The sequence below is a fragment of the Anguilla anguilla genome, chromosome 6 (assembly GCF_013347855.1).
Source record: "Anguilla anguilla isolate fAngAng1 chromosome 6, fAngAng1.pri, whole genome shotgun sequence".
Taxonomy (NCBI): domain Eukaryota; kingdom Metazoa; phylum Chordata; class Actinopteri; order Anguilliformes; family Anguillidae; genus Anguilla; species Anguilla anguilla.
In genome coordinates this window covers 26189374-26214606 of record NC_049206.1, presented here as the reverse complement: position 1 = coordinate 26214606, position 25233 = coordinate 26189374, and the positions used below count along the sequence as shown (strand labels likewise).

Sequence of the window (25233 nt, the reverse complement as noted above, 5' to 3'; positions counted from 1 at the left end):
TTGCAGCCACCAAGGCACTCAACCCATGTTTCAGTTTGACAATCTATATGTAGAGAGAACACAAAGGCTTCAAGTTAAACGGATGTGGTAAATAAATAACATTGTAATAACAGCATGTTCTTATGGTGAGCTTAACTGTGCTCTTCTCCACTTAGGCCTATTTGTTTCATTAAATCACCAAACTTCCAAAAGGAAGAAGAGATCAAGAGGTATATGCATAAAAAATAACAGCTGTATGGTTGACTAGTGACATCTTGAACTCCATAAAAGCAAAAAATAAGACAAACTTTACAGCAGCCTTTTCACCTCTTCTCAAGTTAAAAAACACCCTATAAAAACCCTACAAAAACAGTATATGCATTCTACAGACTTTGACGATGATCTTCAAATGTAGTCAGGACAAATCCCTATAATCTCCCAAGCTAAGGCTTACTTAAGTCAACTATGCTGTGCCTCTCTCTGTCCTTAAGAATCAGATGGCAGACTCAACGGAACTTCAGAAAAACAAAGTGAAGCGCATCGCAAGGCCTCAATCAATCAGTTTTACTGCTCTACACTCTCCAAGAGCACAATGTAAGTCTCTTTACAGCAAAATCTGTTTCCATGCAGCTCTCTCTAAAGACACACACTGAGCAAGACTGTATTGTGATTTACAATGCAGAGTCCTTTCCATTAGCCTACTGCCAAAACAGGCTCTGCTTTAAAAATACATAATACCCACAATGCAAACCAAAGCTGGGACAAAAAGCAAAGCTGCAATGAGGGAGCTGTCCATCTCTTTTTTCCAGATATTTCTGAAATTCAAGATTGCTACGTGCAACACAGGAGATGCACTGTAACAGCATCCCTCTGGGGCAGACATTTCCATATCACAATCGGGTCTTTAAAGAAAAAAACTATTTTCTGACAGAATCCATGCCAATGTTTTCCAAATGGACAAATTTATGCGCAGAAAACGAATTGTAAGTTATGAAGAAAAAACATGTAGCAATGATGCTGTCATTTAATTCCAAACATTTTACAACTTGTCTTGTCTTTCAAGAAGTATATTCTTGTATTTTCACAAGACAATACACTGTATTATTTTAATTCCCTTCCGGAACTAGTATTCTGTAATACATTTTGACAGGTGCACTTAGATATTTGGACATTCTGTTATTTGGATCAAAATACATTTTCATGCATGTTTGCCCATCTCTTTGTGTGATACATCAGAAAATCAGCAGGGGACTAAAAAATTGAGTATACAGGGCTTCCAGATGTCCTTATCTGCTCTCTACATTATAATTGACCTCCCTTAAGTCAGATGTTCAAATACATAATCACATTCTTATTTGCATTGCAAATGCCTTCCTTACAATCTCCATCTACCTCCTGCTCCTTGTTTCTGCGTCTTCTTCAGCAAGAGGCAGCTGTGGAGTGGCAGAGAGGAAGTTGTGGTGGAAGAGGGGACATTTGGGGCAGCACAAGTGAAGTTACAGGGCAGAGGAGAAGTTTGGGGCAGAAGAAAGGACGTTTCATGGGGCAGGGAGGAAGTTTGGGGTGGCACAGGGATGGGAAAACTCTTGGGGTGACAGAGGATGTCTGGGGTAGCAGAGGGAAAGTTTGGTGTGACAGAGAGTACGTTTGGGATGACATAGACTATGTTTGGGGTGACAGTGAGGAAAGTTTGGTGTGACAAGAGAGGACATTTGGGGTGACAAAGACAATGTTTGGGATGACAGAGAGGATGTTTGGGGTGACACTGAGGAAAGTTTGGAGCGACGGAGAGGACATTTGGGGTGGCAGACAGGATGTTTGGGGTGACAAAGACAATGTTTGGGGTGACACCGAGGAAAATTTGGTGTGATGGAGAAGAAGTTTGGGGTGACAGAGACAATGTTTTGGGTGACAGGGAGGATGTTTGGTATGGCAGGGAGGGTGCTTGCAATGGCAGAGGGGAAGATCTGGGGCATCAGAGGGGAAGTGTGGTATGTAAAAGGACTCACTTGAAGCTGCAGTTCTTAACGGTTGCAATGTTGTGAAATCATCTTTAAAATAAAAACACCTGTTGACCCCGCCCGCAGAGAAAGAGACACACATTCTGCTTCTCCCCACAGCTTGTCATGAATGTGCATCAACACTTATAACTGCAACTCCTCAACAAGCAGGATTTCAGGCTGGCATAGCTAATGCTACACTAAAAATTTCAGCTCCAATTCCAGGACAAACAATAGAATCGTTCTCATTGTTGCAGAGCTTACCAATAACACAATAAGTACCACATTTTCCATTTAGATACCCAGGTCAGTAGTTAATGAAGTGATGGTTTTACAAAGTTCACAAGCTACCCAAAAGTTAGCTCTTTTCCATGATGGTTCCCAATAGCTAACGTTAGCTAAATATATTTTATACATGTAAGTTGTAAATGTTAATTTATTTTATAAATGCAAGTTGTTGAACAAGGCTACCCTCTATCCCAAACAAACAGTTATCCGATACACCGAGCCCCGGTTCGGCAGACAACTTCAGTCAGACAGGTCTGGTTGTACAACGTCCAGCAGAGTATCGAATCGGCGTTATGATAAACCCAGGGCTTTCTGACACTCTGCACAGACTGTGTATCCTTTTAGATTAACAGTACTAGCTACAGTAACTAGCCTACTATTTTTCAAAGTAACTTTATGTTACGCCATTCTAATTGTACAATAGCATGCCGCTGTAAAAAAAAAAGATAGCAACTGCAGCTTTAAGATGAAATTTCTGTATTTCTGAAGAAAGTTCACTAATATATGGTAATTTTATCAGCATTGAGTAGGATATACATGGCCACTGCACTTGAATACATTATACACTGCCTGGCCAAAAAAAAGTCACCGTTTGGATTTTTTTGGACAGTGCCCACTGTACAAGCCTCTGGAGGCAGCGTTATGATCTGGGGTTGCTTCAGTTGGTCAGGTCTAGGCTCAGCAATGTTATGCGGCAATAAAATGCAGTCAGCTGAGTACCTGAATGTACTGAATGACCAGGTTATCCCATCAATGGATTTTTTCTTCCCTGACAGCATGGGCATATTCCAGGACGACAAAGCCAGTCGGGCTCAAATTGTGAAAGAGTGGTTCTGGGAGCATGAGGAATCATTTTCACACATGAACTGGCCACCAGAGTCCTCACTTTAACCCCACTGAAAGTCTTTGGGATGTACTGGAGAAGGCTTTCAGACTGGTTCGACTCTCCCGTCGTTAATACAAGATCTCGGCCAAAAATAAATGCAATTCTGGAGGTAAATAAATGTTGTGATGTTGCATAAGGTTGTCGAAACAATGCCACGACGAATGCATGCCGTTATCAAAGCTAAAGGCGGTCCAACGAAATATTAGAGTGAGCGACTTTTTTTTTGGCCAGACATTACAGAGATAAGACAATGCTTAGAACAACTTACCAGGCTCTTTAGTAGAAGTTTTACCAGTAAATATTATTTTCTTCTTATGTTCTTATGTATTACATTACACAAAGGAAATCAATCTCCATTCTTTCAGTCCCACTCACATATCCATCATGATTTTGTATCTACTTTCATCTACACTCTATTGATGAACATCTACCCCGCTCTGTCAACATCCTGGCACAGATACCAGCAATTTCTGACCCAGTAAACCCTTTTAAGCTTTTATCTTCTCAAGCCCTCCCTACAGTTACCATCCACAGGAAGATAAAGTGTAGTTTTGTCCTTTGGTTTTGTCTTATAAAAGCTTTTTCAAAGCCCACAGCCCAAAATGGGACGATGCTTCATGGTTGGGTACACCCTATCATATTATACTGATGGATATGCAGAATTATTAAAACACAGGCTACAAAATGAAAATGCATCACCTATGTATTGTTTAATACACACTATCTTTCTTTGTGATTGTTTTGGTCTGTTCTTAGAGGATCAAAACTATAAATTGTGATTATTTCATTTGACACAGAGTTGTTCATTCAGTCATATGTTTAGGTTACTTTCTCCTGTCAATTATGCTGCTGCAGCGCTTTTCTATCTTCAAAGACTGCGTGAAAACAGAAAGTTCAAAAAGTGAATCATGAGCTGAGAGCTTTTATCTGTGTCAGCCAGGACAAGCTTCTTTATTCATATTCAATCTACAAGATGCATTTTACTGTATGGCTAACACACCAGTTTGCCAAATTATATCTGGGAATTTGGTAAGGACAAAAGATTTAATACATATTATACTACAGGAACCAAGTTTTATATGGCGATCCAAATGGAAGAAGGCCAAGGATTCAAAAACATGACACTTAAAGTTAGTAAACGCTCCCTTTAACAATTCACAGTAAAATGCTGTACTCACAAGGTTTCCACCTCAAGTTAACAGAAACTGTCTGAAACATGGCAAAAACCTTCTGAAGCTCTTATCTACCTTGCCTGGTCACACTAGCCCATGGAAAGCTGTGTTGTTGGAACACAGGACAAAATGACAAAATAAATGTATGTAAATTTTATCATTACACTTGTAACAGAAGTGGGATATAATATTGGAATTAGTGGGATGATTGGCTTTCAGATCAAAACAAAAAAAAAATTTAAACACAGACTAATATTAAAATCCCTGAGTGATTTCTGGTTTTTGACTTTTCATTCAAATTAAGTGCTTTCTCTGTGCAATCTTGCAATGCTACCAACAGGTGTAAATATTCTGACAAATAAAAAACACAAATGTCAGACACCTTAAGATGATTGGTTCAAGTAATTATTTTGTTGCATGTAGTTCAAGTCTGGGTCATCAGCTGCAATGTAGGCCTAATCTTTAAAAAAAAAAAAAAGACCTCAGAATATATGCATTTATAGAACACAGTTTTTTTGTCCCTCCATTGTGGCTTGTTCTACGTAAAAAAATGCAGAATCCTGCGTTAATGTGACCACTGAAATAGCCCCCGCTAGGACAGATCAGAAACATTCTGTTTCATCAAAATGTCCTCTCCCACACCTTTATACCACACATTAATGACTGTGCATCTCTGCGTATGAACTGGTGAGATTTAGACGGTAGAGTATTTCTGATGTGATTTGCTTTCTATAGTAGCGCAGAATGTAATGTCAGGGAAAAGCACAGCAAAGCCTTGATATTTCTCACAAACAGTGAAGTAAACAGATAACTAATGGATCTACCCTTTAGGCTACATATTGTAAACATTGAAAATACATCGGAACAGGCCAGGACTGATACATTAGTAATGTACGAGAGAATGTAGACTGGAGAATTAAGCAACACTTACAGACCCTCCCCCCAAAAAAAGAACTCTGCCAGAGTACATTTCTCTCTGACAGAGTAAAATGCACTCTGTCACAGCTGATTTTACACCAATAATTTTGCTGTGCTCCTCCTGATTCTAAGATATCTCTCTTAATTTTAGGAGCAGTTCCGGTTGTGTGAATGGTGACCCGGCCGTAGGGTGATGGTTAATAGCCCCCTCCTTCCCATGGGGCCCATGTTTTCTCTCTCACATTACACACCATTACTTGCATCAGTCAATGACATCCACCCCCCCCCCCCCCCCCCCCCTCTTCCCAACGCAATCACGCAATCATCATCATCCTTCAACCCACCCCCCTATCACTCCTGGCCCAATCTACCCCCTCCCCCTGCACACCAGATGTCCATCAATTTGGGATGAGAGACAGCAACAAAGGGGGGGCTTTTGAAAAGGGTCAAGCCAACCCCGATCGCCCTAAGCTCTGTCCCCACACAAAAGCCAGAGGATTAACAGCTTTTAGCACATGAAAACCCTGCTCTCTCTACAACACCCCTCTACCCCCCTACCCCCCCCCCCCCTCCTCACCACCCTGGGTTCCTCCCTACTACGCCTTTCAGCATCTATAGACTGACTTTCTCCCCCTCCCCCATCCCACACACCTCCCCTCCCCCATCCCAGCCCCGGATGGCCATGTCCACGCCTGCCAGGAATGAGAAATGAGGTGGTTTCCAGCACCTGAGCCACACTATCCCCTACAGCCCTCACCCCCATTTCACTGCCAGGCAGCGAGAGACAGGCATTGTGTTCCGTTCTATTTTCCAGAAGGCCTCCCTCCAGCACACCTCATAGTGTTTCCATACCCTATAATAATCTCATATTAGCTCAAACACTGAGAAATTTGGTATAATATCAAAAAGTACCCAAAAGGTGAGATTATCATGTAACCACCTTTTTTTCTGGATGATTCAAACAACCAAATATTATGAATGCCGACATTAAAAATAGAAGGGTGGGATATTCTGGTGAGATAACCTGTAAAAATGTCAATCCTATTCATGTAACATAAATAACTTGTTCATTGACAAGTGATTTCCTGACCTGATATGAGGAAATGACAGCTGTAAATACAACAGTGAATCCTAAAAGTAGATCTCCTTCCCACCAATCTTTTCTGTGAGCCATCAACTGCTTTCAAGTTATTTGAGTTGGGGGATGGGGGTGGGCATTTGATGGAGGGATTTGGAGAGTTGCACATTTAAGCAATAAGGCACGAGAGGCCATTCTATATTGTGAATATAGTCACAGCTAAAGGGCGTTGTTAGGCATGAGGTGAAGTGCCTCCAAACCCTTTAGCCTTGACTATATTCACAATTTAGCACAGTCTCTCGTGCCTTATTGTTTTTATAAAATGGCGGTAATATCAATAACATTATAGCCAAACAAAAAAGACAGCAATGTTCAAGCAATCATTTATTGAAAAAAAATACAATAACATTCTTCCTCCAAGCAATATAGTTCTATAACAACATTACTGAATGGTTGCCAAGCAACACAACAAATAATGGAAATATTAACACAAGTTAGCTAGCATTGGCTGCCTACCACCACACGTTTCAGTGATTAGAGTATCTATATAGCTAACTTAGCAAAGCTATGTTAGATATGCGGACTGCTTTCTATGTAATTATTGGAAACATTTTAATGTGAGTCAGATCACTCCCTGGATGTGGAGCCTAATGTAATCTTTTCTGTGGTGACTGAAAACAGAGGGAATATTAACAAACATTTAGCTAGGTATTAAAAAAAATACGAGTAAATTAATTGATGGGCTGGTGTATTTAATCACTTTAGTCCATCACAAAAATGACTTTTTGCCATTAACAGAACATTGTTAGAAGCAAGGCATGCTCAAATTGCATTGCTAAAATTAGTTGGATTTAGTACATGTTGTAGCCTACATTGCAAGGTTTGAGTCTTTGATGGAGTGTCTGTTGCCACTGACAAGTTAAACATTACCGTAGCTAGACAAGAAGAGGCAAGCAGCATCAAGACTGTTGACAGGACCCGTCAAGTACTTGGATTACAATAGCTGACTGCACGCTGCGTTATAATTATCATCCAAAACTGCCGAAAAAAATCACAGAAAGCACTAAACACAGGGAACTTCCAAAAGAAAGTTCAAAGATCATGGAATCCATGCCGCATGCTACTTCTGTGACAAACATCCAGCCACAGAAATAATTAGCCTACTCTCCAGAAAAAACAAAGGATGACCTAGAACTTCCCACACATCGTTCCCATTCCATCCCGGCAATAGTCAAGCTCCTTGCAACAGTACACTCTTGCATCTGGTGTACCTAATTCAATCGACAATTGTCGCCACAGCTGGAATATCACCGTCCACATTTTTTTTGCACTGTCCATAGCGAGAGATATGCTATTATGGCACACCAGCATATACATTAATTTCCCTGCATCCAATGAACATATTCAAAGCACTAAACAGTTTTTTTTGTTTGTTTTTTTTTTTTACTGTGCCTTTTAGGCACTGCTTCATACACAAAATGTGATTAGTAGGCAGTCCCATTCACTGATGGTGTAATTAGCTGTAGCCTTAGTAAATAAGATGTTAATTTCATGCAGACTGTGAATGGACCAATATACCCTCGTCAGGCCGCAATTTTGCTGCAAGTTTTATGTATGAACATCTGGCCCTCAGTATTTTGTTTAAAGGTGCAACAGCAGCAATACATCTTTGAATTAAAATTTCAGCCCTTTTGATAAAAGTCCAGTTTCCAAACTGTTATTCCATACTGCCACTGGAAGCCCACCAGTCTGATTCAGCTCTTCAAATCAGCCTTGTCCAGGGACTGAACTAAGCAGTGACACTGCTATAAAACAATAATGCTTAATCAAGCATAAATGAAGAAAGACATAAACAGCACAGTGCCAACCTACAGGAATGCCCATATCCTGAAAATATTTTTAAAAGTGCCGTATCAACTACTTGACCACGTTTTAAATGGAAATTTTTCATTTAAACTTGTATTACCACAAAAACACATAAGAATTTTTTCTGTGTGATTCACTAGGTCACATAAACCAGCTGGTCGAGCGTAATAGGAAAATAAATAGACCAGCAGCAGCTTGCAGACGTGACCCCAAGCAGTACAAAAGGGGCAGCGACCTCGTCCCAAACCTCGTAAAGGTGCTAAGTTGGGCGAAGGGTGGAGTGCCTTTATGAAAGACCAGGGATGTCACGATGGCCCGAAGGGAGACACATCAATCTCAGAGCACCAGCTGGTACTTACACTTTACAGCCTGAGCCAAGGGGGCAGGGGAGGGGACATGAGCGAAAACAGCTGAGCTTGTCCAAGCCAGGCGTTAATTAAACAACTCGGAGAAGCCACTCTGCTTTAACTGTGAACTGCGCTATCAGTAAACACAAATCGGGATGTAAGAGTTTGCGTTGTGTTTCTTGTTTTCTACATCAAGGTGAAAAAAGTTATCAAATTCTGCATGTATGGCATTAGAAAATAGCCGAAGTGTATCAATCACGGGTTGAAATTTCAACTCATGAAAAGCGGCAGAAGGGTTTCATAGCTGTGATCTAGATCGATGTAGCAACAGTCTCTGTCTCTGAGCTGTTTGAGCGGCTTCATACACCTGACCATCAAATTGTACCACAAAAAAGTTCCAAATTGTACTCTGCTTGCTCGATGCAACAGTTTGAAAGACAGGAGGGTTGGTGGTTCAATCACCAACCATAGCACATTCTGCACTGTGATCTGGCGGTTGGTTTACCCAAGAATCACTTTTCCATGTTTTTCATCAACCATTGTGGGTGAAACAAATCAATTAGTTAGGCTACTACTTTCTGCTATTTTCCTGGTTTAATGGAGTGTCATCATCACCCTTCAGGCCACCAAAGAGACAGGGATTTGAATGGATGCTGGCATTTACACTGTAATGATGATATCAGTTCACACATGACAGGGAGCGATAAATTTCCCCCCACAACCTCATGTTTACAAACTGTTATGCATGGTTTTCATGTTGTTGTGGGCATGAGATAAAGAAATTCATTAAGGTACACTGTATTTTCAGTCAAGACATTGCAGAGAAAAAGTACATTTGTAAATTTGTATACTTTAGCTGAAATATGATACAAGCTGTGGGGGGAAAGCTTGTTAGCAACACAGGTGCTAACAGCACATCAAGAACGATTTGTTGTGATGCAGAGAACAACGACGGAAATGAAAAATTTTAAGATAGATAAAGATCTTTTAAAACAGCATTTACAAGAGTACCTCACTCACAGGCCCACTCAGAGGCCCTACGAATCAATTACAACAGCACATATACAGCCGACTGCTGCAAAAAGATAAATATGGCATTGCAAGACAAAATATTCTCCCAGCTAAATCTGCAAACCTTAGACAGGGCTCTAGACTAGGTGACTAACGTGACTGAAGATATAAAAAAACAACAACAGAAAAGTTTGTGCTAGTCAGGAGCATCTCAAAACAACGCATCAATTTATGATTTATGCCGGAGTGCTAAATAAGGATAAAGAATTCCAGCTACACTTGTATGCTTGGGATTGAATGGAAGAAAGTCATTCTTTATTGTTAAAGGGATGTGACTTTCTTCCATTCAAGTCCAAGTGTAGCTGAGTTTAAATCTTCATTGCTGCTGCAGTCTACTCCATACACCTTGGCAGTTAGAAGACTGACACCAGGGCTCTCCATTTTTCTGTTTGCCCGGGCATTACAGAAAGTTATAGCTCCTCATGAAATTCTGCTGCATTAGCTATAGGCGCAAAAAAAGGCCTAAATACTCCAAGCAGCACAGCGCTTCAAACCCTGTGTGTACCCTGCTCTGACAGAGAAAGATTTTGGCTTTTCAAATTCCTACTGAGATTTTTCAATCAACTTGGAAGTTGTTTTGATACATTTCGGACTTCAGTGTTTCAAACCCCTAAACTGGCTGAAGCTTAGACGAGGTTTTGAAACTCTTTATTTTAAAAGTACAATAGATTAAGTCCCTTAAGTCCTCTGAAATCCTCTCATTAGATACAGCATTACAAGATGAAGACTAGAAAATAGAAGTCTAATGATTCCTAGAGTATAATAAAACAACAGGGAGAGGTGGGTTTTGCCCATTTAAACCTGTTAACAAAAAAGTTCTTTTTTGGGTGGGTCAATTAAATTTGTTTCCTATAATGGATCAAATGTATAACTGTAAAAAATGAAATCATACAAATTATATTTAGCAGAATCTAGAATGCCTTTATTTCATTAACCAACACTGATTTCACATTATTCATAATAATTTCAACTATGTACCCTCAATCTTATGGGAACATTTCTGATGTATATGTTTGATATAATTTTTAAATAATCGTTTAACTGAACTCTCAAATTACCGCTGTCCACAAAAGTAGAAAAAAGAAAGAAAGTATAGCCAACTGACTCTTCATCTTTGGTTAAAAGTGCACTCTGGCAAGCAATTAGCTAGGCCTATGTCAAATTGAGCGACGATTACATTTGGACAGGTCTTGCATGTAGCCTACAGTTTTTATTTATCACTAATCGTGTATTTTGCAAAGTTTAAACAAATTTAGTAAAGGCCAGCATTGTCTCCAAATTTATCTTTGTTATGTTTAAGTAGCCTGATCGGCATTCGTCCAGCATAGGTGACATTGATTAATTGGTTTGCATTCTTTATGTCTAAATAAATTCTGGAATAGTAACGCAGTGAATAATGTTGCCTATAGGGGGGGAGGGGGAAAACACGCACAGACATAAAAAAAATCTTTTTAAATTCAATTCAGTAAGGGAAGAAAATACTGTTTACTGACGACGGGCTTTGTGGACAGAGAATGAGCTTTATTCCCTCAAGCAGACTATATTCTCAAACATACTCTGATGCGTTTCTCCAAGCTTCTTCGCCGGTTGATGCATTATTTCATTCTTAAATAAACCACACTAGCAAGACATACTTCTTATAACAGTAGGCTACATATAGGCTACTATATAAGTAGGCTACATTTAAATAACGACACGTCATAATGTTTACATTCTCTAGCTAGGCTACTTAAAGTCTCCAACTGCAGCAACTTAAAAGTAAAACATGCAAGTCACAATTACAAGATGCGTGCAATTAACTACATCTGTGCCACTGCGCGAAACATAGTGAAATCACGAACAAAAAAATCAATATATGCAACGTCTAGGTCCGTGCCGTCGGTCATATAGCCTACAATTCTGTCGAAAATCTTTGGAGCGAACTATGTCAATAACGCTACCTCATGTCCACAAATTTCAACACTTCGAAATGTCCTGAGGGCCGTTCTCAAAGCAAAACAGTCTAGCATAACGAAAGAATGGGCTAATACCCTGCACACACACTGGATTTCAAAGGTGGAGCAAAAAGAACGGCAAACACCGTGAAGAATAGACCTTGGTGGCTATTCTGTGGGCACAGCTTGTTTGTGCATTTTTGCTTTGTCATTTTCCCAATGTGAAGACTGGTAAAGGCAGTAGGTTCTAGAAAAAGCAGATTCGATTTAATTATAATTAAATGCATCAACCATACAAAAAGATGCATGAATTACCGCCTTAAAATAATGCTTGTTCCAATGTATAGAATTAGGTTATTTTCACTAGCGTACACTTACTATTCTGTCAGCAAACAAGGTTGAATCTTATGGTAGGCTACTTATGTTGGAAATTCACTAAAGTTAATGTTTTCCCCGTCTAAACAATGAAAACCACTATTTCACGAGGTACAGGGCTACATGCTGCATTTTATGGAGACAAAACTTCAAGCTTTTAAGCGAACACACATCCTGATTGAATACATTTATTTTAAAAAGTGAACTTACTTCAGTACCTTCTGATTTCAAGCCGACCCTTGTAATGGTGTATACTGGGAAGCGGATAGTGAATTTCCTTAAAAAAGATTATGTAGCATCCATTTAAAACGGTGAATTCGGGATTGTAAATCCGCAACTTTCGATTATCAGTAAAAAATAAATTTAAAAAAAGTTGCAACAGTCCCGTAGTATATGCCCCCACTGATTTGACGTTGTTTTAGTTAGCAGCAGCTGGATTCCATATGCGCCGCACAATATAGGCTATTACTCTGTGCTACACATTGAGTTTTTTTTCTCGTTCAGAGCCTGAAATATCTTTCTTTAATCCACTTTCTCCTTCGCCGAACAACCCAAAAAGTACATAGTCTTCGCGATCGCAAGATGTTTCGTTTGAATGACGCTACGGAGTGAAAGCAGATGAGGGTCTGAGCCCGAGCCGTTATTTGAAACCATAGAGATCTGTGTGGGGAAAGAAGGAATAGAATTGGGGCATCGAAAAGGAATGGGGGATGGGGGATCCCACCCCCTCCCCCGTAAACACCACTTAATTTGCTATTCAGTCATGAAAATACCCCCCATAGAATGGCACTGTTAGGACAGATATTCCAGTAGCCTACTGATCCGCCAGCACCAACATCTCCAGTAAGCTTAGAAAACACAATTTTATACTGAGTTTGCACAAACCCCAAACATTTATGAAAAGCATCTCTCGTCTTCTCTTAGCTGGCGGTGGCCCACAAAACGATCATGCCGTACATCTTATATATTTCCTTAACAATGATAATGTTTTGTATAGACTGTCCTGTGCTGATTCACTAATATATGGTTTATTATAGCCCACTCAGTTGTATTTTAATTTGTGACTTGTATAACCCTTCATAATAACACAGATATTATATAGAATAGCCTTTACACTGAATTTGAATGCAGGAAAATGATATTTAATTCTATGACAATGCAGTGGCAAAATAATTTTATCTACCACATTAACAATTGTTTGCTTATGTGATATCATTTGCATATCATTACAAGGATTTGAAAAAAATTACTTATTATTGAAAAGTAACACTTTCTGAACAAATGCCAATACTTTTAAGAAACACAGTAGGTGCTAATACATGTAAGTTTGTATTTAGTCTAACATAATTAATTTCCTTTTGTTAAGTTTTTTTTATTTTATTTATTTATTTATTTATTTATTATTCCCTGTATGGTTCATGTTGTTATTATAATTATACATTATACTTCCTGAAATTCAAATTCAGAATCCTGGATTTTAATTCTAATCCAAAATCCAGTCCATGAATTGAACTGGAACCAATTCCAAAATTCTGAATTGTCCAAAACCCTGTCATACAAGCACATTAGTCTTTGGAATTGCCACACAATTCACATTCTGCTTGATGTTTAAAACTAGTTTTGAATGGCCTAAAACAAGCTTTTATTTGTTTCACTGCAATCTCTTTGAACCTGCCTCAAGTGGCTGTAGAGTGCTGTATATACAGTATCTGGTATTGGCTAAATGAAGAGATTTTGGGTGAAGGGGGTCTCATTCTTCATCGTATTATATATACGTACGTATATTTACAACATAAACCAAATATGCCAACTGCAGACATTTCTGTTCCTTGATTGTGTTGTGGCAACCTTTTGCTCTTGGTTGTATTGAGCATGAAGTGTGTATAATACAGTCAAAGGGTCTCTAAGGCAAAAGGGGCTCAAAGTAAAGAGGTGAGCCTACCTTCCACCCACTCCCAAATCAACAGACTGATCATAATGTTTAGTATTATATTGTACATAGGCCAGTACTCTAAAGCTAAAAAACCTTTACTATATTGCCATATTACACAAGAATATTAAAAGAACACACTGTCCTCATTTCATGTTCTTTTGATATTTCAGTGTGAAATGTAAAAATAATAAAGACATTTTAAAGGTATTTTTCCTCATTTTCCTATTTCACTTGAGTGTCTTGTACACTTGGGAAATAAACTCCAGCGTTCATATTTTATCAGTTGTTCAAAATGCTTTTCAGTGAGCTTTGTAGTCCCCTTTTTTGCTTTAGTTGATTTTCCTCTGGTTGAAAGAGTATCTTGTTACTCTCCTTTTTCATTTGTTTGATCCACTGAGCACCCAATGTTCTCTCACAGCTAAAAGTTGTTTTTCTATTTATTTGAAACCTTTGATGATGTACAGTACATGTAATTTGTTTTTCTACACTGCAAAATGTCCAGTCCTAATTCAACTCGAACAGAGCACATATGAGTCCAGTAGGGACCATATGTACTCTGTTAGAGTTGATTCAAGACTGAACATTTTACTGTGTAAGGTGCTTAAAGCTTTTTCCATGTTGGGACAGTATGTCACACGTCATGGTAGCTGAGGGTCTGACCCAGTGAACACACTTTCTCAAAACATTTTTTAAAGGAAACCAGACAGTCTGCCCCATTTTTGTATTTTTTGCTTTATTCAGGCAGGTAGAAAACGAAGAGAGTAACAGAGAAGGGATCACAGCTTAGAAGGTACACTACATGACCTAAAGTACCTGGACACCCCTTGGTCTGAGGCTGTTTTTCATGGTTTGGGCAAGGCCCCTTAAATCTTAATGCTATAGCATGCAATCACATTCTAGATGATTCTTCGCTTCCCCAACAGTTTGGAGAAAGATTTTTCCTGTTTCAGCATGACAATGCCCACAGGCACAAAGCAAAGTCCACCGAGAAATGATTTTGTCAAGAACATTGTGGAAGAACTTGACTGGCCTCCACAGAGCTCTGACCTCAACCCCATCCAGCACCTTTGGGATCAATTGAAAAGCCAACTTTGCCGCGAGCCAGGCCTAATTGCCCAATCAGTGCCTGACCTCACTAATGCTCTTCTGGTTGAATGGAAGCAAATCCCTGTGGCAGTGCTCCAATATATAGTGTAAAGCTTTCCGGAAGAGTGCAGGTCGTTATAACAGTTAGGGTGGACTAACCCCATATTAATGCCCATAATTCTGGATGAGATGTCAGGTGTCCATACTTTTGGCCATGTAGCGTATCACAGTAGGGGATCGACCACCCACCTGCAGGGTGACCTCTCACTTACTTCCTCAATCTTTTATCTTAATGTTGGTAAATTTCTATTTTGGTAAACATGTGAGATCCTTACTATCCCTTAAAAACACTACACCTGCATGTTATTTATGAACAGCATCATCTTTTTAGAAGTAGTCACTGCTGTTTGTATTATATTTCTTAAAAGGTATGTGTAGATTTGAAATCAACTGACCAATGTTATGCAGGAGTTTAAACACCTTTAGTTCTCAGAGGGCCCATCTCACACAGGATTGCTTGCAAGGTAATTGTACATGTTGTTGCTTCCCCAGCAGGATTTCCTCAAAGTACACTTTGACATAACTTTAAGTATAAGGACATCCTGTGAGAGATATGGAAATCTTAATTACCTAAATGTTACTTGTGCATTTGGCAAGTTTTAGACAAATCCAACTCAACAGAGTCATATAGGGTATACACAGCACCTAACAATCAACAGTACACTGTCTGCTTTTAGATGATTATATTAGTTTATATCTTAATCTTCCAGACATACAGTGCTGAAGTATTCTCTGTATGTATGAAGTTTTTTTTAAGACTTGAGAGTGTAACACACAGAGAATGAGGATGACTGTCATTAAAAGTGCAAATATATACATTATATGGACCATTTTCTTACTTTGATTTTATTTATTTATTTGCTATAACCGTACCCTGTCATACTTTCATGCATTTTACGTTCATCCAGCCCCTTTCCAGATCTCTGCTTCCTGACATTTCCTGCTGTGTTGTGGCCTGTTTGCCAAGCTGTACATTATGCAAGATTTGGTTGAGTATGCATGAGCAGCTCTCTGACTGGTGATCAACAGACGAGAGGTGGTGTCTTGGCACAGAAACACAGATGCAAGCCCCAAGAGAGACTGAAAAAGGTTGGATGCTTCAGGCAGACTGCTTACCTGAAGGCAAATTATATGGTCTCCGGAAAAGAGGAGTAAAACATATGCATTTCCCACATGAACAAACAGAACTTTTATTTCTATGACCAGTTAATATCTCTCTCTCTCTCTCTCTCTCTCTCTCTCTCTCTCTGCAGAACTAATGATGTATTAAGTCTTTCATTGTAATGTCATGCCTGTTAACACTCTTGTTGATGTGGAGAGAAAGCAAGGGCCATCTCCTCTCCAAGGCCCTCTGAACAGTCAGCCAAGCAGGGTACATTCTCCTTACTGTGTCACTGACTCTTCTTATTTGGTGGAAAAGAGAGCAAGCTGTGTTTACTAAGACTAAGGTCAACAGAACATTAACCGTGGAAACAGAGGAGTCAGAGCAATGCCTGTAACACCACAGCAATCCTCCATACCCACACCACACATATACACACACATCCACAATCTACCCACACACATGCCCTCTGTCACACACTCTTACACAGACACATACATACTGTATGTGCACAAACATTTTGCACAAGGCCTCACACACATGCACATACAAACATCACACCCCACAGCCAATAACTCTATGTCGATGTAGAGCAAGCTTTAATTAAACAAGTCCATGACTCCATATTGACCTGGCTCTAGCCTTTTCAGTCATCCTAGGCAAGATCACAGACTGGGGGGAGGGGGAGCGGGGTGGCTGCCAACCATCATGGATGCACAACGTCTATTTTTTTCTCTTTAATTTTCCCTTCATTTGTCATTTTTTTAAAAAGAGAATGGAACCCTAGACAACTGCCCTTGATGCCTATGCAGAGCTGGTCCTGCCCAGTCGACACCTTATCCCAAAAGAAAGGAAATGCTCACACAGCAGAGTGTTCTCAACCAGCTCTAACTCTGCCTGGCAAGCTGGGGCTTAACAAATGATAGCCATCAATCAGGATTAGGTGGGTTTGCCAGCAGGACTGGTTGAATATATTCATTAGGAAAGGCTGAAAGGGAGGAACTTATTTTTATTGATTTTTTATATTCAGATAAATCAAAACTTCAGTGCAGTGGCCCTTGAAATGGTGAGATATTTGTTTTTTTTATGAAGAAGGCAGAGAGGTGAGTCAGTTCATTTCTTATGATAGATGAATGTTCTAGTTTGTTCCTGAGGTAATTTAGATTTTTATCATGTCTTAGCTAGCACAAAATGACTGACCCCAACAGTTTTTAAATAGCAGTTAAAATCAATGATTTGAATGAACTAGATTTAAAACAACCATTCCTTGCCACAGGGCATTTTCACACAATGAGCTCCCTTCTATTAATGCAGCTCTCTGACCCTTTAGCAGGTTTCAAACTCAATTGAAAAGATGGACGTAACAAGCATGAGAATAATTACAAGCAAGGATTTGTTTCTTTTTTACATGTGACACCATTTTAACGTATACTACCGCCAGATTAAAATGAAATAGTATATCCTGCTATAGCAAAATGAACTCAAGATACAAGGTTAATTTCTTTTCCTTTTCTTGTAAAAATGCTCCAAATAATATGTGTCTATAATTGACTAGTGATCATTTATTGCTTTAGCATTATGATGTGTTTTATGGAGGCGTACATCTAGCATAGTGTCAGGCACACACAATAATGTGGTGGCAGGAACTCTGACAGGAATTCTAAACAACCACCCGGTACCATAGAAATATCACTTGCAGGGACTGCTCCATTAAACCCAATGCCCTTTGATTCAGGTTAAAAAGTAGTAAAACAACCTCCCAAGAATGAACTCTGGCTTCAGGTTGGCTTCAGAGCCAATTCTGTCCCACAGCTTTGAGACCAAATATACAGGTTCAGGTCTCCATAAACTGCAAATGCGTCCACTGTATTGAATGAGTCATGTCCTTTTCAAAACAGACATAAGCCTGCTTAAAGTGTAAAGTAAATCATGCTGTTTTTCAAAAGCATGAAATACACCTGTTGCCACCTTGTAAGCAATGCCATTCTTCTGGGAATTTCATGGAGGAACCTGACTGCTATTCACTTGGAATTAATAAAGTATCAAATTCACATTAATAATACTGAGACTAATATTCCCATGAGCTTAGGGTATGTTTATGTTGTTCAGCTTTCCAGTATAAAACAGCAATTTTTGAACCTCGACATCGCTGTTTGAAAACCAGTCTCAATGTCATTTCACAGGTGGACTACAATCGGATGGGGTCGCCAAATAATGATTTTGGTATAGGTAGAATCTCCTGATTCACAAGAATCTGGATAGACCCACCTGTATGTTTTGTAGAAACAATTTGTTGTCCTTAAATTTTTGATGTACCCCATCACGTAGATATAGCAATATGAATTTAGTGTTAAACCAGGGTATCTAAGATTTCCCATTCCCCAATCTGCTAAAAAAAAAAAAAGCAGCTGGCCTTGTTTCTACAGGACGTGTTCTTCCTGTGCATCAAAACCCTGCATTCTCTTATGTCAAAATGCATCATTTTAGTCTTGGTAAGCATGCAAATAATGTTCTCAAGATCAACTTCCATAAAATATTCTACACCTTCTAGGTAGCCCAAATTATTCTCCCCAACATGGATGACAGGAATTTGAGGATGGAGCTATGCAAGATGCCTGCTGTCATGCAGTGGAAATCGATGCTTCCATGCATTGTTAGACAGGTAATCTCACAGCCCAAAGCCATGTTTGGTAAATGGCAAATGGACTGCATTTATATAGCGCTTTTATCCAAAGCGCTTTACAATTGATACCTCTCATTCACCAGAGCAGTTAGGGGTTAGGTGTCTTGCTCAGGGACACTTTGACACGCCCAGGGCGGGGATTGAGCCAGCAACCCTCCAACTGCCAGACAACCGGCTCTTACCTCCTGAGCTATGTCGCCCCCACTGGTTGGTTTTCCTCATGTGGTCTTCTAGCCAAAAAGAGTTGCTGGTGATCCATATTCCACGCCCTGGGGGTATGCTGAAGAGTTTATTTGCTGATGATGGAATGAAACACTGTGATTGCGGGTTTGCTTTAAAAGCCATGAGCTGCATAATACTAGTTTTTTATTGGAGAATTTCTCGTACAATATAAAAACTGTCCTGTAAATGTCAAATTGTCAAATGACATCACTGTTATCTGGTTATCGATGGGTTTCATATGGTAAATTAAGAGGTTGAAAACAGTTGTTCAACATCTGCAACAGAAATGGTCACTCCTTATCTGAATAATTATTGGATATGATTGTGAAAGTCAGATAAATTATCTAATGATATGTATAGTACTGGTCAAAGCTTGCAGTCTTCTAAAAAAGAATTAATATTTCTGATCTGCATAATGTACACTATGTACACAGAGCAAGGTCCCTCAATCCAGTAGTAAAATTCAAGCAACAATAACACAATGAAGGTGTTTCTAAAATAACTTCTTAATTTCTACTGATTAAGAAGTAGAAATTGTTGTAAAAAATACTCCTGTCACTGAAAAGATGATCATAAAGAAGTATAAAGTGAAGTGTACTTATTACACTTGTCACTTATGAGACCTGCAACCTGCAAACGGTGACTCTTGTAATTCAATGGCCACAGTTATCAGCATTTCTGGAATGGTCCATAATACTAATTTTAAGGAGTAAAATTAGCTGTTTTATGCTTATCTACATGCACCACTTCACCACTTCACATAATCAGGAACAACACAAGTCATGACTGACTCTGAGTTGCCCTAATGTGGGTACTTACAGTTAAAATGATATAATGTATGGGCTAGTATGGAAAGTGGCAATATTTTCCACACAGAACAGTAAATACATATCAATAAACATGCATAGGTCATATCTACACAAATACATACAGTATAATGTTGTGCTATTGTTCCTAAATACTTATTGGAGTTCATAGTGATTCATGGTAAATTTAGGGACATTTAAAGGAGAAAAAAAGTTATCTGTTGTCATGTTCATACAGTGTAACCAAAATATTAACCCTCCTGATGGTGAAATATGGCCCAATCTTGGAATATAATTGATTAATATATAGATTAATTACAGATTAATCACAGTACTTATTAATAGATTAGGAAACAACTAGAGGGTATTTTCTTGATGTTTTTGCACGCCCCACCATGCCCCGCCCCATGACACACATACACACGCACGCACACACACACACACACCAAGCTGTTCCCTCTGATCAATAAATTTGGAACAAGAAGCAAAAATAATAAATAAAAATAAAGGTTTTGTTTGTGGTAGGAAAATTATATGTCAAGAGGTACTGTGTCTGGGATGCAAGCAATATGCATTTGAGCATAAAAGTAAGAAATGATAGTTGTGTAGTCCATCAAAACTGCGCCCATCTATCATTAACAAAAGCTTAACATTAGCTTGCTATTCATACTGAAATTCAGAATCATCCTCCAAATGTATTGTTCATGCAATCCAGTATCATGTCCAAGTACACAGTAAAATGTTCAGTGTTAATTTCACTCTGACAGAGTACACATGTTCCAATTGGAACCATATGTACTCTGGAAGAGTTTATTTAATACTGAACATGTTGCTGCGTGACAAAGACCTGTTTGGGCCAAAAGAAGTGTGTCCATTTCACAAGTGAGCCCGCTTCTTTTTTTTAAATGAAAATCCAAACAATTTGTTTTTAAAGTGAAATGTAAACGCTCTGTTGTACACATTGCAGTTGATACAGAAACGCCTGTTTAGCCTCTGCAGTAGTTGAATATGAAGAGGCCCAAATTTTACAAGCCTTCATGTAACACGTTTGGGACTAGCATTGCTATACAGTGCCATACCCATAGTTTGGACATAAGTTTCAGCTGAAATACTTATTTCATTGGAGTTCCTCCTTAACCTAGAGACACTACTGCCTCCCAGTGTCGACTGTCCGTCCCATACCACACGAGTGTTGACGTGGAGCCGGTCCGGATGTACTGTACCATGCTAATGCAGTTAAATGGAGCAGTTCATGCTGGACAGGATATCATTTAATTGATTATGCTTTGAACAGCTGTTCAAATATTACTATTTTCTGGAAGGCTGGAATCCAAGCCAGCACCTTTTCTGCCAGGGTCCTTCAACTGTGTCTCTGCAACACGGGAGAATCTTTCATTAAATTTGCCAAGAATAAAGTGCGCATTAAGAGGCTCATAAAACCAGCATAAGAAATATAAAGGTACCAAGATGACAGAGCAGGCGTCGATCCTAAGATGAAAGGATAAAATGCGCTCCAGAAAGGAAGAAGCTTGCTTCTCAGTCAATTGCAGAAGACCCTGTGCAAACAACCTGAAGTGGATCTTGTAAAAAATCTATAAACTTCCATTATGGATTTTTTGTTCCACTGGTCTCAGGCTTCCCAATATTAGATGGCCCTTCTTTAAAAAGAAGGGGCTAAAGACTAGTCTCTCAGGATTGCATAAAAATAGACTGTAGCCTAACTCAGTTTTTGGTGGCGATCTGTCTCATATATTGTGTTTTAAATGTATTTACATTTAGATACAACAAAACTAATTAATAACAAATAACCTGTTCATCTTACTGTACAAAACGAAATGTTCCTAGTGTAATGTTTCATTTTTTACCCTTACCCAGCAAGGCAAATTTATATCTATCGATATTGCAAGCCATATCAAAGCCCGTAGCACATACTGAAGAACCTATTCACCTTCAAATGCCATGTTGCCCATTGATTAAATAAAATCTCACCGTGAATATCAGTTGGTTTTGGAGTTCAGAATGCAAACATATTTTATTTAAATAATTAAATTTGTTTGATTATCTTTCTGTAGAAGATTGACTCTGATTTAAAAATAATAATAAAATTCAAGAAAAGGTTACAGGGCCTTACCTCACTGTTGTGCTCAGAAACCCTTTAGCTTCATGTCTTCCTTTTCTCTATATTCTTCAGTCAGATTGCATATACCTACAATTATAAGAGACAATAAAAGATGAAAATGAATTAGTCTAATTTGTAGCGTGTTTGATGGAGATGCACAGCAAAGACCACTACTGTAAGGAAATGGATTGATGAATGAAGAAGACAAATCTGAAAGTTCCAGGTTGCTTTCTGATCATTACTCCTTCACCCCCGAAGCAATCCAGTAATTATCCTGCCCTGAAAGATAGGTTTCCTTTATTACACTTACTCAGTGCCTACTACTTAGCATTCAACATTGTTAAGTCAATACTAAGTGAATGAGCCTCTGTTAATGAGTGAATGAACTGACTTTAAACCAAAATTGGCTGTTGTTGGCATAGTTCCTGGAGCATGTGATTGTGCATGACTTGCTTCCATAAACATCTAGTTGTCTTACAGGTTAATATTTAACAAGCTTATTGTGCTGTAGTTTGCTGAATGAGGACATGATTAATAAGGGCCATTATTGAATGTAATAGTACAATCCAGATAGATTTGCTGTCTCCATACAATATTGTTTATTAGGGCGTGCCTCGATTTCCTGGTGCCTCGTCTGCAGCTGATGCCCGTGTAGAGCTTTTCCTCTCTTCACCTCTGTTCCCTCTCTCCTCTCCTCTTGCTCCCTGATCTTTCTGCACAGCCTTCAGACAGGCTACAGGATCCCCTGGAGGGCATTGTTTCCACGACAACCAGCCAGCAGGCAGACACGATTCCTCATCCTGACGGGAGGCTTTAATGCGTGCCTACCCAATCATAACAGCCAAAGTGCCTCACGCGGCACCTGGGGTAGGGGCAGGGTCTCTTTCAGAGCCTTCCCAGACTAACCGCCGAGATGAGTGCCCAGGCAATTTGTTCAGTGTGCAGCGTTCATTCTCTGCATATGCTGAGTTGCACCAGTGCTCCAATGCACACGGCTGTTCCAGAGTCAGACGCTTCATTAATCAGTCTGAATGCAGCACTACGGGGACCAGGGGGAATGCTGACCGGAGACAGAGCAGTAGGACACTGGCCACGCCGTATTTTATGGGCAGAGGAGTGGCAAATCAGCAACACAAATAGAATATCTATTGCTAAAAAATAAAACAGGTTTAAGGGAGGGAAAGCCAATTCGTCAGCCAAGATAGAAGTGGCAGATTGAGGTGGTTGCTTCGACCAGAAATTTTCTTGTGACCCTGTGACATATTAGCAAGGAGTGCAGTTACTGTCAAGCCAGATGGCAGTGGATTATGGTGCCCAGAAAATTGCGGAGAAAATGAAACTGTGGTGGAAAACCAAAAAACTTACCCCGCATCCTGTATAATTTTTTTTTTCTTTTGGATAGATTTATGTGTGATGTTCCAACAGGTCAATAGCTAGACAACTAGCCATCCAATTTTACACTAAGAACAGTCTAGTATGCCTGCTAGATGACACATCCTGTTAAGGCACTGTTCTAGTGTGTGGATAGGCCTCATGGTCAGTTATCAAATCCAGACTGTGCCAGTGCTGACAGTGGCTGGCAGCCCAGCGTGGTGATGCATAATTAGCTGTAGCCTCGCCCGGGGAAAGAGCAACTTCAGATGGCGACGCGTCTGTGTCTCTTCCAACACCAGTGACCCCCCCCCCCCCCCCCCCGGTCAGCTAGGTGTCCAAAATCTGCCTGCACAAGATGAGCAAGAAGTGTTCTCCTCCAATTCACTGTCTGTGAAAACTGGCAGATTGCAGATTGCAAGGAAGCAGTGCTTAGGACATTGCATCTTTGTCTTCACAATCCGAAATTGGCAGAGGAAGTTTCAGTAATGATCACAAGCAATTACAATTACATACAAGCACAAGTACATTTCATTTTGACAGAAAATTAAATTGGGGTGTAATCTGAACAATGACAGTATTAGCAATTTACTCACAGTGGAGCAGTGAACCTTGTGTTTTTGGCTTTAAGAAATGTTACTACAGTCCTCCTACTATTACCACTGCAAGTATGTGATAACACATACCTGAAGCAATAATAGTAAAAACAAATATCAAGGTGTCCATTGAAGATCTCAAATGGCATCTCACTTGCTATTAAGTAAATATTGATATTTGTGAACACATTGTTTCTTTTATCTTTGGACTGCAGTTGAGGCAGACATCAGTCTTAAATGAAGTCTGTGTCCAGTAAGTGCGGTGCCCTTCTTTGCCGCGTACGTGCCTTCATCTGTAATTACCTCTTTGTCAGTCTTTCAGGTCTATGTGAGATACATAAGCACATCTCTAAAAAAAGGTTTTTCCCAAGTTAAGTGATCCTTGGGTCACCGCCAAAGAAGCATGTTCTGAGTCTGCGTGCTGTTTTCCTTCCTTTTCGCAACTGCAATACCACAAAGCGATGTGTACAGGCGGAACAAGCGTAGGGTTATGTTGCTTTGCTAGCATCTAACAAAAGAAGCAAGCCCTCCCCTGGATTCTGTCAAATGGTACTAATTTTGATTGCACAGCACCTGTATAGTTTGACCTGTTATACACTCGGTGGGGTGTCTGCCCCTTTACCACCTGGGTGCTTGCTAGCATAGGAATAAATGTGAGTGAAAACAGGAAGTCAAGGCAGACCTGTAGAAGTGATTATGTTTAAGTGCAGATTGTGCATACTAACAAGACCTAATTGGTGCTGTAATTGAAAATGAATATGAATTAATTTCTCTGCACAAACCTTATTCAGGTTTGTGTTGAAACTTGCCTTTGATTTAACAGGTATGGAAATTAAAGCTAATTTGCCCTTCAGTAATGTCGTGTTGGCTAGTGCCTAGACCTGATGCAGTAGTTTCTATTTGACATTCCTCTATGGCTAGTTGTTTAAAAAATAATAAGTGCATAAAAATGTTTCATAATGGCCCTCAAACAGCAACAGACAACCAAAGCGAAATAATGGTGGGAAGTCGGTATGCTAGTCATGACATAAATATTTTCAAGTGTATGGGCCGCCTCTAAGATGACACCAGCCTCTAATAGGCAATAATGGACTGAATGGTTGCTTGTCTTCCTTCCTCCTATTAGCAGCTTTTCCCATCAGCTGATATGTCTCAAGCATAGAATTCCTGGCTGCTGCCACTCTGTGTCTGGTTTCATTGGTGGGTGGATTCACACAGATGTAAAATAGTGGCATTTATATTAAGCTGGGCTTCAGCAAGTAAGTTAAGTAATTATTCTAGGCATGTTACACACATTACATTATTTCAGCCGTGTTACAATACACTATATAACCACAAGTA

General features: G+C 39.5%; 1 protein-coding gene across 27 annotated transcripts in view; it reads right to left on the bottom strand.

Moving 5' to 3' along the window:
* LOC118229204 (receptor-type tyrosine-protein phosphatase S-like) overlaps positions 1-25233 on the bottom strand; it is a 193063-nt gene that overhangs the window by 127132 nt on the left and 40698 nt on the right. For 25 of the 27 annotated variants that reach the window (XM_035420955.1, XM_035420954.1, XM_035420968.1 and 22 more), the window contains one exon: positions 21938-22012. The gene's annotated coding sequence lies outside the window, so the exon portion shown is untranslated. Of the gene's footprint in view, positions 1-12124; positions 12592-21937; positions 22013-25233 lie in introns of those variants that run through there. The other 2 variants (XM_035420956.1, XM_035420957.1) reach the window with 2 other exon arrangements.